This window comes from Pseudorca crassidens, chromosome 10 (assembly GCF_039906515.1).
Source record: "Pseudorca crassidens isolate mPseCra1 chromosome 10, mPseCra1.hap1, whole genome shotgun sequence".
Lineage (NCBI taxonomy): Eukaryota > Metazoa > Chordata > Mammalia > Artiodactyla > Delphinidae > Pseudorca > Pseudorca crassidens.
Window position 1 is genome coordinate 102,314,508 of NC_090305.1, and position 20,115 is coordinate 102,334,622.

Sequence of the window (20,115 nt, forward strand, 5' to 3'; positions counted from 1 at the left end):
TGTCAGGTCTTTTAAGTTTTATGTGCAAGTTCTGTGTAAACAAAATTGTGAGTTCCTAGAGAGTAGGAATGAATGTTGTAATTCTTCTTATTCCACTTACATATATATGCCCTGCATACCTTCCCTAATTCACAGCCTACAGTACAGGGGACTTGGGCACATTATCAGTACTTTATAAGTACTTTAAACTTGGTTGGATATCAAGGACAACTTTGTGCTTTTTCAATGTGGGATTCTCAGTGCTAGTGTTTTCTACATGTTTAGGGAATTCCCTAAATTACTCTCTAAAATGTTTATTTCTATTTTATTTAACATTTTTCGTAACACATAATGATATGAAATTAATGCCAGAAGAAATTTCCATTTTGCTCTTCTAAAGCGGGCAAAATGGGATATGAAAGGGAAAAAAATGTTAATTATAGCCTTCAGCATTCTAGGTTGGATCTTTTACTTGTTCTGGTCAGAAGAACAGGTTTTAAATGGCCTAAGGGCCAGAGCACTGTTTTATTTTCTTGCTTGGAGGCTTCCAGTGGCAACTGTAACAAATTCTGTTTAGTACTACAGCTGGAGAAAAGTTCATAAGGATGTGTGATACGAGATGTTACTTCGACTTACTACTCATGCACAAAATAAAACCAGTTCCCTTTCAAACTTTTTGGCAATTGTTAGATAAAACACTATATAGTTTTAACCTATTCATTTGTTTTTAATATATAAAATAATTATACGCTTAGCGATTTCATGTATGAATCACAAGTATTACCATAATTGTTTCACAGTTAATCTCCTTTTACAAGATAGATACACACTTATGAGCCACTTCAAATCAAAAATACCAGACAAAGGAACTGATGTACATATAAAAGCAAAGCAAATATATGAACCTTTTTTTATGTGGCCTTGTGACATCTCTGCATGCCCGCTTTTCTCAGTAGACCTTCATCTGTGCTTGTAGAACGAAGGTAGGAGTCTCTTAGCAAGAGATCAAGGCAGGGAATTTGCACCCTCTCCACCCTTGGGCACCCTGCCATCATCTTCCTGCAGCCACACCTGTTCATCTCCTACCAGAGCAAAGAGGTGACCCGTACCCATACATACAACACTGAGAAGCACAATGGCAGGGAGGAGAGCATGATAGAAGGAAGGATAAGAACTGACATGGGTTTGAAGCTCTCTCTCACTGATGGTCAAGACTTCACTTTCCTTAACTTGCTCCTCATTCATAAACATCCAGACACAGTGAGTTGCATACAGTTTCAGTAGGTTCTGGGCACAAAGGGAGACAGCACAGCTCCTAGAACTAGGAGTTTATAATATACATGAATCAAAAAGGGGTAACGTTGAAGCAGTTAACCAAAAATTCAAAGCACTATGTGATTAAAGACTAAACTAAAGAAGGCAGAAAACAAGCACTACGAAAATTCAGAAAATGACGAGACCCGTGTGGAGTGGAGGGTAAATCCAGGGAAAGCCTGTAGAGGATATGGGGGTTGGACTAGACGTCAAAAGCTGAGGGATTGACAGGGTAACCTTAAGAAAAATGGCTTTAAAAATATACAGGGAAAGCTTCCCTGGTGGCGCAGTGGTTGAGAGTCCATCTGCCGATGCAGGGGACACAGGTTCGTGCCCAGGTCCGGGAATATCCCACATGCCGCGGAGCGGCTGGGCCCGTGAGCCACCGCTGCTGGGCCTGCGTGTCCGGAGCCTGTGCTCCGGAACGGAAGAGGCCACAACAGTGAGAGGCCCACATACTACAAAAAAAAAAAAATATATATATATATATATACACACACACACTCACACACAGGGAAAGAAACAGAAAGGAATCCAAGTACGATTCTGTTAATATGAAATACCCAGACTAGGCAGATCCGTAGAGATAGAAAGCAAATTGGTGGTTGCCAGGGTGTGGGGGGCAGGGGGAGTGACTGATGGGTGCAGGATTTCCTTTTGAGGTGAAGAAATGTTTTTGAACTTGATAGAGTTGACAGTTGCACAGCTTTAAGAATGTACTAAATATCATTGAATCACACACTTTAAAATAGTTAATTTTAAGAATGTGAAATTTTACCTAAAGGCAAAAGAAGTTCAGGGCTTGCGATGGCCTAAGAGGAGGGGGAAAGAATTTCCAGTGTAAGAAAATGGAGCCTGGACTAGTAGAATAAGCGTGTGTTGGGGGGTCGTTTTGCAGAGATCGTCCCATTGGAAGTGGGTAGTGTGTCTGTGTGAGGAGTGAGAAACGTGATTGGAGATGTAGATTTCAGGTCAGATGAGAGTGGGTCTGGAATGTAGGCAAAGGAGTGTGGGTTTTATCTGGTAAGGAGTGTTGAGATTCCAGGTCTTGAGGAGAAGAGTGAGATGATTTAATCAAAAGATTAATTTGGCAGTAGTGTGCAGGGCAAGCAGCTAGGAGGCTATCGCAAAATCTGGACATAACATGAAGAGGGCCTGTCGGAACAGAGAGAGAGAAAGTGAGAGGGATGTTGCGAAGCAGTGAGTGGCCTCTGAGGACAGTTTAGGCACTGATGTGCTCCACACACACTCCTAGTTACTGACTTGGCACGAGGTAAGTGCAGATTTGAGGATAAGCATTTATAAATGTTTATATTAGAAAACAAACTTACGGTTACCAAAGGGGAAAGGGGGGGATAAATTAGGACTTTGGGATTACTAGATACAAACTACTGTATATAAAATAGATAACCAACGAGGACCTACTGTATAGCACAGGGAACTATATTCAGTATCTTGTAATAACCTATAATGGAAAAGAATCTGAAAAAGAATATATTTATGTATAACTGAATCACTTTTCAGGTGTACACACCTGAAACTAACACGGCACTGTAAATCAACTATACTTCAATTAAAAAAAAAAGAAATGAAAAACATCATTAATGGAAAAAAAAAGTTTATATTCTCATGACATTTAGGCACATGGTTTTACATTTTGTAAAAGTATCCACAACAGATTGAAAAAAACAAATGCCTTCATCCCAGTAGAGCTCCACTCCCCTAAAGGACAAATGGACTGGACTTACTGACTGGGTCCTATAAGGGTAGTCATCAGCCATTTACTCATTTTTATGGCTCATTTTTATGGTACTTTACTCTGTGCCACGTGTCGTGCTGGCTCCGGACAAGAGCAGTGACAAGGCAGACTGGTCCCTTCCCTTATGGAGCTCCTGGGTCATAGACAGCCCTTGTCGAAGGATTGCTAGAAATTAAAGGGAGGCATACATGAGCTCCGTGTAAAGAAAAAAAGAGGCATGTACCACAGTGTTCATTCCAGCACTATTTACAATAGCCAGGACATGGAAGCAACCTAAGTGTCTATCGACAGGTGAATGGATAAGGAAAGAATTCTAATGACTACAGTTGTCCAACGTGGGGAAGGCTGCCTTGTGAGGAAGTAAGTGCTTTTGTCAGTAGAGATTCATGCAGAATCTGAACGGCCATCTGTTAAGAAGTCTTGTTTGATAGAAGAAATGAATTAGGGAGCTTATAAAGTCCCTTCCAACTTTAAGCTGATTTCCTGTTCTACAACATTAACTTAGAGAACATATTTCTTTCTCTTTTTTTAAATGAAAGTGTAGTTGATTTACAATATTGTGTGTTTCAGGTGTACAGAGTAGTGATTCAGCATTTTTGCAGATTACATTCCTATTTCTTTCTTAATTGACCATATTGGAACACCAATGTGTACGACCATTTTCATCATACGGGTAACTACATTTCCTAAATTTGAATGCAAATTGGATTTTTAAACATATCTGTGCAGTTAGTTCCACAGTTCTTTTTAAAGAAAGTACTGTTCCCTAATGCCTTCTCAGCGTTCATTTATTTCCAATTGTCATATTTGGAGTAAGTTCCTCTTCCATATGATGTTTTTCACAAGCAACGTGAATTTCTGCAGAAGTGAGTTATGTAAATCACAGGCTGCTGACGTGATTCTAAATCATTTGTTCAATGTAACGCCAAGGTTGAACAAGACCAGGCATGGCTACCCATTTGGGGAATGTCTTTGGGATTCCATTTTGATGTGGGTGAAAGTTCAAATAACTTTTATTATTCAACTTATTTCACTTAGTTATTACAGGCTTCAACATTTTAGCAGCTAAAATCATCACAGATTAATTGTACTTGGGAAGATCCAGAGAACTCGACTCCTATAGGAGTGATAGCCTTACCATATTTGGGGGGAAATGCTGGAATGCTTTTAACTTCAATAAGGGACATGATTTTCATAAGGATTGGTTTAGTGCCAATGGTATCTGGTGGAGAAAAACGTTAGCTGCAGAAGAAAAAATTCATTTCTCCTCAAGCCTAGTAGACAGTTTTGTTAAAATAGCTCATTTTCGTTGTGTATTATTGAAACAGCTGATATTTTTCATTATAATCTATGTAACATTTCAAACTGTTCCTAGAACAGTGCCTGGCATATAGTAGGTACTCAATAAATATTTTTTTAAAATTAATTAATTTTTGGCTGCATTGGGTCTTTGTTGCTGCGTGCGGGCTTTCTCTAGTTGCAGTGAGTGGGGGCTACTCTTCGTTGTGGTGCGCGGGCTTCTCACTGCGGTGGCTTCTCGTTGTGGAGCACAGGCTCTAGGAGCGCAGGCTTCAGTAGTTGTGGCACGTGGGCTCAGTAGTTGTGGCTCGCGGGCTCTAGAGCACAGGCTCAGTAGTTGCGGTGCACAGGCTTAGTTGCTCCGCTGCATGTGGGATCTTCCCGGACCAGGGCTCGAACCCGTATCCTCTGCGTTGGCAGGCGGATTCTTAACCAATGCGCCACCAGGTAACTCCCAATAAATATTTATTGAATATTGTTCATCGAACGTGGGGTGATGGTGGACAAAGCATTTCACATGGGAAACTACTATTAGCACAGGCACAGAAGTAGGGAAAATGTGAGTTTAGAGAAAAACAGTTTGCTGAAGGCAACATCCTTATGTAATTACCGATGTGAACACTTTTTGGCTCAATAATTATGGTGGCTTCTTAATTTCTGCACAGTATTTAAAACACCAGTGATGACTTTCTGATGCTTGTATCCACAGTGAGCCGCTGAGCTAAAACAGGAAACGTCATTTCCTCTGACTCTGGTTTCGGAGCCTCTCCTCTCCCGTCTTCTTCCTCCTTGCTGCCTCCTGCCTCCCTCTGCCCCTCAATTCTTGCTCTAGCTCTGTTTTTATTCCCTCTTGTTCACACCTTTTTTTCCCCTTTTTCATTCTTGGTGTTTGCCATATTCTGTCTCTTTGTTTTCCTTCCTTTTCTACCTCTGTTTCTCTCCCTCCGATTGCCCTCTTCCTTTTCCAGTTTCCCAATTCCTAATATCTCTTTTTTTGGTTTGGTCCCTAACTATAGTATGGAAATGAAATGTATTTTAATCTACTAATCAAATAAGGAAGTAGGGATTTTTTTCTTTATTGAGGTATAATTGACGTAAAATTGTAAAGTATTTAAAATATACATTGTGGTGGCTTGAAATACATATGCAATGTGAAAGGCTTCCCTCCATTTGCTAATTAACATCCATCACCTTGCAACTCTCTCTCTCTGTCTCCGTCTTTTTTTTTGGTGAGAACATTTAAGTTCTGCTCCCTTAGCAAATTTTGATTATACAATACAGTGTTATCAACTATAGTCACCATGTTGTACATTAGCGATTTTTTACTCTGAATGTAACATGAGCAAAATGCTTATGTTGCTATTTCAGAGACAAAATAAAATTGATTATCACTTATAACTGGATTTCAACTGATTTTTTAAAAAATTAGTGAATCACTAATCCTCAGATTTGGAGAAGGGCATCAATAGACCTTAATTCATAAACTTTAGTAAAGCACAGTAGCTTGTTGAAATAATTCCTAATTGTCTTTAACAACCTTAGTTCCTCTTTTTTTCCACATGGTAGATATATCAGATATAGCATATGGATCCTTTAACACCATCTAATATTTTTTATTACATCTTTATTTACACAGTTACACAAGAGCTGGAATATTAGTCTGTTTTGTTCATTATCCCCAGTGCTTAGAACACTGCTAACAAATATCAGAAACTCCACAAATAATTGTTGCCTTTTTAAAAAAATAAATTCATTTTATTTATTTATTTATTTATTTTTGCGGTACACGGGCCTCTCACCGCCGTGGCCTCTCCCGCTACAGAGCACAGGCTCCGGACGCGCAGGCTCAGCGGCCATGGCTCACGGGCCCAGCCGCTCCGCAGCATGTGGGGTCTTCCTGGACCGGGGCATGAACCCGCGTCCCCCGCACCGGCAGGCGGACCCTCAACCACTGCGCCACCAGGGATTTATTTATTTTTGGCTTCGTTGGGTCTTCGTTGCTGCACACAGGCTTTCTCTAATTGCGGCGAGCAGGGGCTACTTCGTTGCAGTGAGCGGGCTTCTTATTGCGGTGGCTTCTCTCATTGCGGAGCACGGGCTCTAGGCGTGCGGGCTTCAGTAGCTGTGGCATGCGGGCTCAGTAGTTGTGGCTCACGGGCTCTAGAGCGCAGGCTTAGTAGTTGTGGTGCACGGGTTTAGTTGCTCCGTGGCATGTGGGATCTTTCTGGACCAGGGCTCGAACCCGTGTTCCCTGCATTGGTAGGCGGATTCTTAACCACTGCACCACCAGGGAAGCCCCATAATTGTTTCTTTTTAATTTCAAATCTACCGTTTCATTCGACTTCCTAATCCTAAATAGGTATCATGAGTTTTGGGAGTAATATTACTCATTAGGATAACTTAGTTTATGATTGATTTATAAATGTAACCATAGGATTTCATGCTTAGAGAATGCTTTATTCCAGTTCAGTTTACACTTCAGTCTACTCCACAGTTTAAATCCTCAGCTAAGCTGTCATTTACCCATCCTTCTAAAGGACTCTTTCTTAATTATCTCAAGCACAAAAAAGTAGCCTAGCAATTGATAGTCATAGTTAATATTTACTGAGCACTTATTCTGTATCAGGCTCTATTTTAAGCACATTATGTACATTATCTCGTTTTATTCTTCCAACAAACTGTAAAAGGTATACACTATTATCTCTATTTTGCAGATGAAGAAACAAACACAGAGAGGTAAAAATAACCTGCCAGGTGATAAAACTAAGATTTGAACTCAAGCAGCCTGAACCCAGCCACCCTGTCTTGCACACTTTAGCAAGAGTCTAATTTTCCATTATGTAACTTGCCAGAGAATGAGATAACTCTACCCCATACTACCAGCACCATTCCACTCTACCCCATACTACCAGCACCATTCCACACTTAACAATTATATCTACACACGTGTAACCGTATTCAGATGTAACCATGGATTAGATCCAAGCTTTTAGTTGTTCTGGTTCACTGCAAATCCGTTTATGTGTCATGTAAGCGGTAAGCAACTTGAAAGTACTTACTCTGGTTACTTGTGACAAGGTAAGTTAGATCACCAAATCTTTACCTTATATTCAATTCAGGAACTCCACTGTCACTTAAAACCGACCACCCTTGGGAGATTCTTTATTTTCATTTTTCTCTTTCTCTTAAATTCCTCTTAATTCAAATGAAGTCATTTTACTTTGCCACCTCAGGATATAGGCGTCAATTTAATAACCAATTTTGTATGCATGTTGTAAAAATCTAGGGAAGGATGTGATTGGCTCATCTTGACTCTGGCTTCTAAGGGAATCAGTCAGCAATTTGCGGGGTTAGTGGGAGACCCATGTATTTAGTTCAATGGGATAAAACTTAGTCATTTGGGAGCGTTCATATACTTTCACCTTCCCCCAATGCACCAAAGAGAATTTTCATTTGACAGCACAAAACCCGTTTCCCCTACCCTTAGAAAAGTTGATTTTACAAGGTCAGTTCCTAGATTTTTGTGCTGAAGTATTGGAGAATGAGAAGAAAGGGTCTGGACGTGAAAAGCTGGAGGAGATTTAAGTTGCCCTATGTCATAAAGTGCTGGGAAAGAGATGAAGGAGAGATTATGACATTACTGGGCTGAGAATGGAGGAAGTGTTGAGTTGGGAGGGCTTTTGCTGAAGGTGACACTTCGGAAAGTGTGGGGTGTGAAAAAGTCTAAGGGAAGGGGGAAAGGGATGTGAGAAGTGTTGCCTATGGTTATGAACTGAGCTTCCTTGAATGTACTTTGCAAGGCTGGAGTAGAGATTAGAACACCTTTTCATCTAGCAGGGAGCGAGGAGTGGTCCAATATGTGTTGGATTGTGTGTCTTTAATTCTTCAGAGGGAGGAGATGGGTAGCCAGCTTAGGAATTGTTGAGTTTGAGGTTCCTGAAGAAACTCAGGGAGAGGTGTTCCCCAAAAATTGGAAATACAGATTTAGAAGTCTTGAGAGAAGACATGGTTAGAGATGAAGATTTGGAAGCTGTAAGCAAGTAGATATGTTTATGGGTAAGAGTGAGGCCAAGAAGGGACTTGCAGAACACATAGGATCGAAGAACTCAGGAGGAAGAGGTACCAAGAAAAAGGACTAACGTAGTAGTCATAGGGTTAGGATAAGAATTCAAAGTAACTGGTCACTAGGCAGCAAAGGGAGGAGACAGTTTCAAGAGTAGAGGATACACAGAATATCAAATGATGCAGAGACAGAGATGGCGGTGCTGGAGCCAGCTCAGACTGGCTTGTGAAAGTCAATTGTTAAATTTTTGGGATTTTTGTGAGCCGACTGTTATCCACAGCCATTGTTAAAAGTTAGATTGTATATACGAGCAGTGAAACAAGTTATGATAAAAACAGAGGTAGTAACCACACCAACTGCATTGCTTCCTGATTATTTTACATTGATGAGGTGTTGGTGTGGATTGCATCTGTGAGGTGGGGATACCATGTAATATGCTGCTGCTGCCCCAGCTCTGCCCGACTCTGCTGTCATGTTGATGGCCCTAAGTCAATCACCGTGGGAGTATTTACACCACAGAAATTAGCAAACACTACAAACCAGAGCATTCTTCCTGCAAGGAGAGCCAGTTGTTAAACACTCACCAGCACACAATTGGGCAAATAGAATGAAAATCAAGAAAAGTCTAATGGATTTAGCAAGAAGGAGACCACCTGTCACTTTTGCTTGAGTTTCAGTAGAAGGGTGGGTGGCAAAAGCCACAGTGAAGTGGGTTAAGGAGTGAAATAACGGAAAGTGAGAAAAGAAATGCTCAAATAAGTTTGAGAACTAATGAGTTAAACAGCTAAGCAGATTGTTATTGTTGATACTGTTTTTTTTCTAATTGTGGGGCTTACTGAGCATATACAATGCTAATGTACTTTACTAACCTCCAAATGTGAACAACATGTGCAAATTCATCTTGTGGTGGAAGCTTTTCCATTGGAAAATCTTAAAGAATCTAGTTATCTATAGAACATATTTTGGGAGATGCTGCTGTAATATTTCACAATTAAGATGATATTGGTTGTAAGTTTGAGATTAATATTCTTGTTATTAAAGTTTCTTAGTTCTTTAAGGAAATATTTTCAAGAATGAATGTTGAATTTTATTGAGTATTTTCTTTTGTATTTCTTGAAATAGTCATGTGGTTTCTTTTAAAATTCAACCTAGTGCTGGAACACATTATTTTAATACGTATTCCAATATTAAATCTTCTTTGTCTTTCTGAGATAAATCCAACTTGATTATGGTGGTTTATTCTTTTAGTATACTATTGCATTCGTTCATTAGCATTTTATTTTTACTTGTAAGTCAATATTAATAAGTGCGGTTGGTATTTTGTGAGGTTTTTTGTTTCTTGTTAGGTATCTTTCTTGTTAGGTTACCTTGTTAACTATTTTGTCTTGTTAGGTTTTGAAAAATTAATTTGGTCACTCTTTTTTTTTCCTACTCAGGAACAGTTTATGTGGCAAGAAACTTATTTCTTCCTTGAAAAAAATATCTATAAAGTTATCTAGCCCCAGAGCTTCTTGGGGAAGCAAATCTTTGATAAGTTTTCAGTCGTTTTCATTTTTAATTATTTTCCTATTTCTTAAGTCAACTTTTACCATTTATACCATTTCAGACAAATGTAGTAAGTTTCCCTTTGGCTTGCATTATTATCTACTTAGATTCTGGTAAAAAGCCTATCTCAGATATTAAAAAGCTGGATGAGTAGAACAGACCCTGTCTAGTGTGGGTTTTGTTGTAATGTGAGGGGCTTGTCTGCTCTCTTCACAGCCTGGTTCTCTGGCTTATATTAATGAGTAGAAGGATTTATAAACTAATGAATGTAAACCAGTCTGTATTTAACTGACCAGATGGGGAACATGAAAGAACTGTAATACTTGATATATACTGCCCCCAGAATGGATCTTGTTTCTGCCCTACTTATTATATTTTATGCCTGCAAACTGTACCTTCTATGGTACAGTGCAGTTCTGAATGGATACAGAAAGATTACTGATGTTACTGGGGGAGAGGGTTTTAGGAAAGGTTATAGATTCTGTCTGCCTTTGAAAATCACAGAAACTGGTCCAGTTTTCTGTTTGATCCAACTCTTAGGGCTACAAGCTAGGAATACATAGCAGTTTCCAGAAATCTTAACTTTATCTTGTCTCTTTCTTGCTGTCTATTTCTTAGTGAATTCATATGTATTTCAAAGAGAAATTGGAATGAGTGTCAAGAAAAGCTAGTATGGCTTAATCTTACCCTGTAGTCAACATTATTTAATTTTTCAGAGAGAGATTTTGCTCAAATTTTTCTTTATTAATACTCTTTCCTTTTGTTTTCACATATTTAAGCACTTTTTTGTTGACTTAAAGGTGAAAAAAGTCTAAATAGTAATCCATTATAAAGTTGTTTCTCATGCGCTATGCATTTTATATGTAATGGACAGGTTTGATGTGGGTACTCCTTTCATTTTTGACTAACAAATGAAAGAGTGTTTGTTTCACATGGAGAGTAAACTGCTGTGATACAGATGAGCAGTCAAAAAGCAAAGCAGACAGGTCTAAAACCCTGACAAGCTAGCTCTTTCTATAGAAGAATATGCCCCATTATGAAAACAAAATTGTTACCGTATTGTTGAGTTCATTAGGAGGTTTTCAGTTTCCAAACAACAGTACTAAACAGTGTGAGTGAAACAAAGAATCAAACAAAATACATTGGGCTGTAGTTTATATTCTTTCAAAGTAGAAATAACAAAATGGGAAAACATTTTATATTCATGATCCACTACGGTACCCATGCATTGGGTAATGGAATAGGTTTTGCAAATTCCAGTGGAAAGGTGCAGCATTAAAAAAGAAAAAAAAATTAGAATTTTGGGTAGGTTAGACTGTGCAGAATGTTGGGTCTGGATGTTGGGACTTTGAAGGCCCTGATGATAAGCCTTTGGCCCTGGGTACTGTTTTGTCTTTACGAAATGTACAGCTATTCTAGGATCCCTGAGCCCTTCGTAGGAGCCAAGGATACACATCCTTAGACCTTTGACATAGTTACTTGGATAATCTGCTCTCTGCATCTTCCTTTAAAAATCTGGTCCCCGTGAAATGTGCTGTATCTACTGTCCCTAAATGGTTGTGACGCTTTTACCTTAGGCTTAACAGCCATGTGCCCTCTAGAAAGAGTATATTTTCATAAATGTAATCTTTGCTGTGTATAAATTTTATCAGTCCTCTATCTCTTGACGTTACTAACCCTTTTAAAATCTAGTTTTTCTTAAGTCTGCCCAACGTAGGTGTCTTCATTAATTTGACATAAAAGATGGATGAGACAAAGGACCCCGACTCATGATCAGTGACAGAACAGGAGAGTAGGCAAAATGAATCTAATCCATGTCTCTTTAGGAAGATTCTCCAGCCCTGAATGGTTTACAAGTCAGTCTGTTGGTTGCTTCTAGAGAATACAAAGCATTCTAAGCTCAGGGACAGCCAACAGTCATGATGAAAAACCAACAGAGAAAATACATTCATTTGTGCTTGTACATTTTGGTATCCTAGGTTGTCTAAGAATTTTGAATATGTGTGTATATTAAAAATCTTTTTTCTTTTTAATTGTTCAGATTTGAAAGAAGCCAACTCGAAGCCACAGACATACAAGAAGGCCATTTCCTTAAACAAGGGTTGCCCTTTAACGGTAGGTAAACTCAGAATTTATTGTACTAAATTTGTATTTAGAAAGGTCTCTTTTAAAGAACATGCAAATGCTTCATAGTATTTTATTGTAAAATTTCTTAGAGAGCTTTTATTTTGACTATCAGAATACTTTCTACTGTATAATTTACCAGTCAGTGGAAGGAAAGCACAGTAACGTATTTGACTAAGACAAAACGAAGATAGACAAAACAAAACAAACTTAGGGGTTGAGAAATAACACAAATCCTTAGAAATAAGTCTCAATACAAGTACATTATATTAGGTTCATGTGTTACTTGTAATTGAATTGAGAGAAAAATTAAAATATCTTTCCTGATTCTCTGTAGGCCATGCAACTCTGATCCCAGGTCACAAAGGAGAAAGTAGCTTAATTTATCCAATGCCCATGCCTATATACTTCATTTGGGGAATTAAAATCCAGTACTATAGTTATTTATTTTATTGTTCAAATTATTCCAGCTCCCAATGGCCAAAGCTGGAATAATTTGATAAATATAAATAATTTGATAGATATAAATATATATAATATCAAATATATTTGATAAATATAAAAAATTTTTTAAAAACTATAGCACTGGATTACAACCCCCCAAATAAAATATATGTATACATGATTCCATACTGATATAAATAAATGACTGAATGAATAAATTGAAGGACGAGAACTTTTCCTTACAGAAGAATTTAAATTAGTAAATGTTAAAGGAATAAGGGAGATGGAAAATTGCCATCAGAGAACCTCAGCAGCAGTTACTGCTACAGGCAGGACCCACTGATGAATACTCAGATTAGAAGGTGAAAGGAGGAGCAGAATATGGACAGAACCTCCAAGCATCTCCCTTTAAATATTTATTAGTTACAAAGAGAAAAGTAGTAAGTTTAAGCAGAAGAATCCTGGCAGACACCACTTTAACCAAGTGATCCAGGTTAATAGGTTAATATCTACAGTACTAAGACATATTGAGCTTATATACCCCCAAAAAGGGCCCATCAGGTCTTCAGTATTCTTCCCAAACATTCATAACGACAGTTGCATCATGAGAAAATGTTAGGCCAATCTAAATAGAGAGACATTCTACAAAATACCTCACCAGCATTCTTCAACACCGTCAAGGGCATGGAAGACAAGAAAAATCTGGGGAACTATACATTAAATATGTGCACTTTTCTGTATGTCAACTATACCTCAATAAAGCCACTTTAAAAAAAAAAAAAACAAAAGGAAAAGAAAAGACTGCGGAACTAGAGGAGATGAGGAGCAATGGCAACAAAATGCAATATGGGATCCTGGATTGGGTCCTGGAACTGAGAAAGGGCATGAGTGGAAAAACTGGTGAAATCCAGATAAAGCCGTTTATAGTAGTGTGCCAATTTTTCATTTATTAGTTTTCCTCATTGGGCTGTGGTTGCAGAATGTTAACAGTAGGAAGCCCGGTGAAAGTGACGTGGGAATTGTCTCCAGTATCTTTGCAACTTTTCTGTAAACCTCAAATTATTTCAAGATGAAAAGTTCTTTAAAAGTTACATTGGAGTCACTCAGTAATCATTCTCGTTAGACTTTTACTGATTTTTAGAGTGAGTTTCTGTTTGTTTGCCAACCTTAGAACATTCTTCTCATAAAGGATACTCCTTGAACTGTTTCTTAATCCTGTCCATACACAGAGCCATCCTCACCTCCACAGGTTTGCTCTCCACTTAGTTCTCCAGCCACTCACTTCCAGCCCCCAGAAAACCTGTGAGTGGGGAAAAAAACCCACTAGGCTCTGAGTCCTCACAGAGCACCTCTGAGCAAAATTTTTAGTTGGTGACGGTCAGGGTGTGATTTCAGTGTTCAAACCAAGTGTTTAGATGTCATTCATGATCTCTTGGTCCACCAGTCTTCTTTACCCAGGACAACATTTGAACAAGCACTTAGAATTAGTAGCCTTGTATTTGAATGGTGAAGATGAGAGAAGGTCATGCTGTTTTTAGGTAAAATGTCTGGGAAATTCTGTGAATATAAACAGTACTAAGGGAACTTTGATTCTTAAAGGAAATCAATAGCTGTATTAAGTTTGATTTGAAAATCAGTTTAACTTTAAAAAAAAGAGATAAGTCAAAAGACCAAACTCTTGAAAGACCAAGTAAGGGGCAATTATGTACTTTGGCGTCTGGAAATGAGTGTTTGGTCTGAATTCAAGCGTTTGCGCATGAAAAACAAAATGCTGAGTCTTAAGAGTTCTTCCCTGAAGGGTTTTTGCCGGCAACTCTCTTATGTGTTCAACCAATTTTGGAAACTACACTAGTTCACACACTTTAGGCGAAACAAGAAAAAACAGAAGTGGCATCTAAAATAGTCAGATTCATAGAGACAGCAAGTAGGGTGGTGGTGACCAGGAGCTGGGAGGAGTGGGGGATGGGGAGTTAGTGTTTCAAGGGAACGTAGTTTCAGTTTGGGAAGATGAAAAAGTTCTGGATGGATGCACAGCAGTCTGAAGGTACTTAATGCCACAGAACTGTACATTTTTAAATGCTTAAAATGGTCAATTTTTATGTAATGTCTCTTTTACCACAATTTTAAGAAGTGAAAAAGAAATAGAAGTCTTCAGCAGTTCCATTCCATTTCCTTCCAGGGTGCCCAGCTCTGAGGAGAATCTCTGCTTGGGAGCATTTCTCCTTAGGAGGAATCTTTGTTAAAAATCTAGAGATGATTTCCTGGACATCATTTACCAACCGGCAGTTTAAATGGCCCCTATATCATAAATAGTGCAAGTAGAAAAGGAACCTGGTACACAGGAAACAGTAGAGCTGGGTGGTTGGGAGAGTTGCTTGTGGGTTAATTTATAACTAAGACAAATGAATCTATAAAAAGAAGAAAAGCCCCATAAGAAATATGTTAACTGATGGTAAGGGAGGAAAAAAGGGCTTAGATAAAAGATATCTGAACTTGTTTGGTCCCAATGATTTTATGGCTGAGGAATTCAATTATAGGTGTACTGGGTGGAGCAAATCACAATTCTGTAAATTACTAATAGGACACGACGATCTTTATCGTTTTCTGTATGTGCTCACATGCAGAGTTCAGGCCTGCCCTCTGTAAATAAACTCTCTGCTTAGCTATGCTGCTATGTATGAATTCAGGGCTGCAGGACTGGAACATAGATAGGGTTCTAAAATATTAAAGGTGGGGAGGTGGTACAAACAGAAATAAGATCAGGAACTAGGACAGATAAATGACTTTGAATTTGGGCCCTTGGGTTTGTTTCATTTTACATTAAATTCTTTTAAGACGTTTTTGTTACTGAAAAGCTGTGAAAATATCTTTTAAAATAAAAAGACCACACTTAATCACACGTAAACTACTATTCTAACTTCTGTATAGTTTCAGTTCTGGTTGACCTGTATACATGTTTTAATTACTAACAGTTACAGTATATGGAGCATTTCTGCTTCTTTCACTGTTAGATTACATGTCTTTGTTCCTTTTTACCTGGCTTTCAGATGTCATATTGGCGACACAGTAGTCCATATTAGTGATATCACAGAATTTACTAAGCCAGTTTTCAGGTGGCTTCTAATTTTTTATTATTATACAATTACTGTTTATTCTTACACAGTTACATATAGTGAATATCTTCATGCACGTATTTCACTTTTTAAAAAATCATTTTCTTCAGATAAATTGCTTTAAGAGGAGTTTCTATGTTAAAGGGTTTGAGCAACTATATTACTCCTGCATTATTCATTTTTATGGCATTTCACATTGCTTTGAGGATATATTAGTGGCAAAATGAACCAAAACATATTTCCAAAGCGTATGTTTAAATGATTTCTGTTCATTTAAATCTATTATCATTTAGCTCTGGCTCTGTGTGTTTGACAGCGGAATGAGGGTGGAGAGTGAGGAGTTTTCACCAGTTGTTTAGATATTAGCATAATATGGGGTTTTGGGTAGTTTTTGGTTTTTTGGATTGTGATGGGGGTGTTGTTTATGTTTTGGGTTAGGAAAAAACCAACTTGGCTGCAATGAAATTGCAGATTATTTCTTGAGGCTATACCAAATTTAAATCAAATTTAAAACCTGTGCTGCAGGTCCCTATGGCCTTTAAGTCTGCATGTTGCAAGCGGTTGTAAAGGAATGATTGCTTGCAAAAATGAAGGTTTAACGAAGTAGCACATCCAGAGAGAAGGATACAAATCAATTTTGTTAAAGGATTTATTTCAATCAGATATTTATAATTTGCGGTTTAAATATTTGAGGTGAATAGTAATTTTAGAATAAAGATACAATGATAAGAGAAAATTTTAAAATGCAAAATCGTATGGTTAAAATGTACAATGAATAGAAAAAAGATTATGGGTGTTTGTTTTTCCTTTTTATTCTGAACTTTCATTTGGGGGTTAAGTGTTACAGTTAATGACACGAAATAGAGATTACAGCTTTTAACTACAATGCAGTGTATTGTATTTTTTGCTATCAAATAAGCAACGTAATAACAACAATAAACATTTTAAACAAAAAAATTATCTATAATCTTAACATCCTTATTGAAACTATTTTAATTTCTACAAGTTGCCTTCCAGTTCTTAATACATATACATAGATTTTTAAATATGTGTATGTGGTATTTGAGAAAGTAACTACACAGCTATCCCTGACCCTCACTGTCTATAAAACTAAGGGGTTGTGATAAATGATTTCTAAAGTATCTTTTCATTCAAAAGCAATATTTTAAAACCTAGCTGTGTCTAAACTGTGTAATAAATATCTTCTGGAAAAACATGTAAGTCGATCACAGTGAGTACTATCTTCACTTAAAAACATGAGTCACTGTTATAAAATGCAGAGGGTTCATTCCTAAAAATTAAGCTTAAAAGAAATTCTGTGATATTAACAGTTTGTTAAACTGAAGAATGCATGGTGGGGGAGGGGTTTGATTATTTGAGACTCTTGAGTAATAATTTCAATAAAGCAGTGTTTGTTCTCAGGTAGTAATTTTATTAAAACCTACTGTACAAATGTCTGATAGAAGAGGATACAAAAAATTACTTTTGGCGATTACTTGATTTTCATTTATAACCGCACTTTCATTCTCATAAGAGAAAAAAGATTTTTAATCTTTTTGTAATTTCTTAATTTTAATGTTTTCATGAACTAACAGTGTGTAAAATTATTGATTTTGGCAGGAAAAGTGTACCTCTTCCTAATCTCTCCTTCGATGATTTTGTTTACCTTTTTAAAAAAAATTGCCAATAATGAGCTCTGCAGTCCTAGCTGTAGTATGCTCGATTCTTTGGATACTCCCAGTAACTCATGTGTTACCAATAATGTGCATAAATTCTGCCACAGTATCATATAGTAAGAGCTCAAACATTGGAGGCCACTATTATTCCATGGACCATAATGTGAAGCAACTGTGATCTCTGTGTTATTCTAGTTGTTGTTTTGATTTTTTTTTTCTTCACACTTATGAACTCCTTGTCCTTCAGTCCAGATCCTGTGATCTGAAATCATTTAAATTATTAAAAACTTGATATTTTTAACCTTTTATACTCCCAGTAGACAGGACATAGGAAATTTAGTGACGTAAACATCTTTAATAATCTTTAAAAGTCATAAGACTTGGTAGCTGGGACAAACAATTAGGTATAAATTTCAGGGAAATACCACAATGGCATGACTTGTTTTCTTTTGTTAGCAAGCCACTTGGCTTTCCTCTCAAACCCAAGGAATAAGTCGTGTGGCCCCCTTTTATGATTTCGGTTTCATCTGCATCACAGAAATATATGTTTCCCTAAGTTTACTCACTATAATTTGTGATTGCTATTTTTCTTATCTGCGAAGGAAGTACAACAGTTCCCACTGGGGAAATACCATGTTAAGTTGATCCTAAAATAAGAAATCTAAGGGAAAGGTCACATCCTAATGACTTGTGCAAATCTAAATTCCCATGGAGCTTTAAAATTATTTTGTAGCAGTGGAATATTAACAATGTGTTGTTGAACTTCTTCCAGATCGCATCATAAAATTGAGAGCACTTTTGTGTACAGAAATAACCACTGAAGAATGAGTACAATTGACAAGACCTAATTTTTTTTAGTAATCCATTTTGAATATCCAGAGAAATCTAGCATGAATAATAAACCACAAAATGCTTTTTGTTACTTTCACTGAAACTATAAGGAGTATTATTTAGGAAGTATTATAATTATATACAAACAGAGAAAGTGATCTTACCAGCCCTGACCTCCCGTTATACTTTGGAAGAACCCTAATTCTAGAGAGAGTTGCTGCTTCCAGGACACCTGAAAGTTGACACCTGAACATCAGGACACCTGGGTTGTAGTCTGTCCTTTTCTGTTAATTGGCAATCGCTTAAATATTCTGGACCTCAATTTCCTTACCTGTTAAGGACCAAGTAAGATTAAATATATACAGTGCTTAGAAAATTTTTATAGTACTGTATATCTTTAAGATATTACTATAATCATTGCCTTGAGTTTTCATCTTTTCCAAATGAGGAAATAAAATGCTTATCTGTGTGATATGGCATATGTTCAAAGAATCTCTGCAACTATTCAATATCTCTGTAATATCTTTGTTCAGGAAAGGCATTAAGCTCTTTCATTGTGCTAATTCATTTTTAAAATTTTATTTTATGCACCTACATGAAAAGGGTGAAATGTAACAGATCTGTACCCTTTCCCACATTCACCAGAAAAAGTGCTTATTGGAAGCAGTCCCGTAAAGGAAACTAACTTCCTTTAAGTTCACATCCTTTTAAGAACTGGGATGAGTGGTGGCTGGAATGTGATGAGGTGACTTGACTTTCACCCTAAGTCATGAGTGAAAGTTAACAATGTTGCCAACTTGTGTTCTCAATATGTGGAGTAACTATTCTCATCCTTTCATCCATCAGACTTTGGAATAATAGTGATAGCAACAGCAAGTAAGAGTCTAAGGAGAATAAATTCTTTGAACACTTCCGCTCCCTGCTGTAGTGGGGAAAAAACCTTTATGTGTGAACCTACTGATTGCTGCTATTATAAATTTGTTTTTCCAACTTTTTAGTTTCCATCGATGTTGTCTTAGTTCAGATTTTCCTTATTCCTCACCTGAGTTATTGCAAATTGTCTGTCCGACTCAATGCACCATTTCCATTTCATCCTCCAAGTAGACAGAGTTCTTTCTCAAACACTGTGTTTGCATTTCACCCCCCTTCCTGGGAGCATTACAGACTTCGTGGTCTACCTCAGCCTACCCCCTCGGTCTCACTGCCTCCATTTGCATCATGGATATTAGGGCTCGGCCACTCCAGATGGCTCATCAGTGTTCCTCTCACAGCATTGGGTTCATGCCTGGAATGTACCAATTATCGTATTGGATTATTGTCGGTTTTGTAGTTAGTTTTATGGAGTGAGCTTCTTCTTTTTTTTTAATCTTTCTCTTAATTTAGTCTTATTTTGTTTTTTTTAATATAAACTTATTTATTTTATTTATTTATTTTTGGCTGTGTTGGGTCTTTGTTGCTGCGTGCGGCATTTCTCTAGTTGTGGTGAGCGGGGGCTACTCTTTGTGGTGCATGGGCTTCTCATTGTGGTGGCTTCTCTTGTCGTGGAGCACAGGCTCTTGTGGCACGCGGGCTCAGTCGTTGTGGCTCGCAGGCTCAGTAGTTGTGGTGCACTGACTTAGTTGCTCCGCGGCGTGTGGGATCTTCCCAGACCAGGGCTCGAACCCGTGTCCCCTGCGTTGGCAGGCGGATTCCTAACCACTGCACGACCAGGGAAGTCCCTGGAGTGAGCTTCTTGAAGACAGAGACTATCTTCTGGGTGTCCCTAGCACTTAAAACAGTTCCTAGCAAGGATTATGCAAGTGTTACAATTATAATGTAATTAACATTAAATGATTCAGATACACTTTTATGTCTGCTAATTAAGCATAATGCTATTAGCATTCTTGCCTAAATGTTATTTTTAAATTTGCCAATGAGAGATGCAAAACATGATGGAAAATTGAAGTAAGAAAATTCTGTGATATAATA

The 20,115-nt window shown here is 37.7% G+C and overlaps 1 protein-coding gene across 3 annotated transcripts in view; it reads left to right on the forward strand.

Moving 5' to 3' along the window:
• The window catches only part of PPARG (peroxisome proliferator activated receptor gamma), a 175,747-nt gene that overhangs the window by 58,752 nt on the left and 96,880 nt on the right, over positions 1-20,115 (forward strand). For all 3 annotated transcript variants that reach the window (XM_067755500.1, XM_067755501.1, XM_067755498.1), the window contains one exon: positions 12,001-12,074. The gene's annotated coding sequence lies outside the window, so the exon portion shown is untranslated. The remainder of the gene's footprint in view (positions 1-12,000; positions 12,075-20,115) is intronic.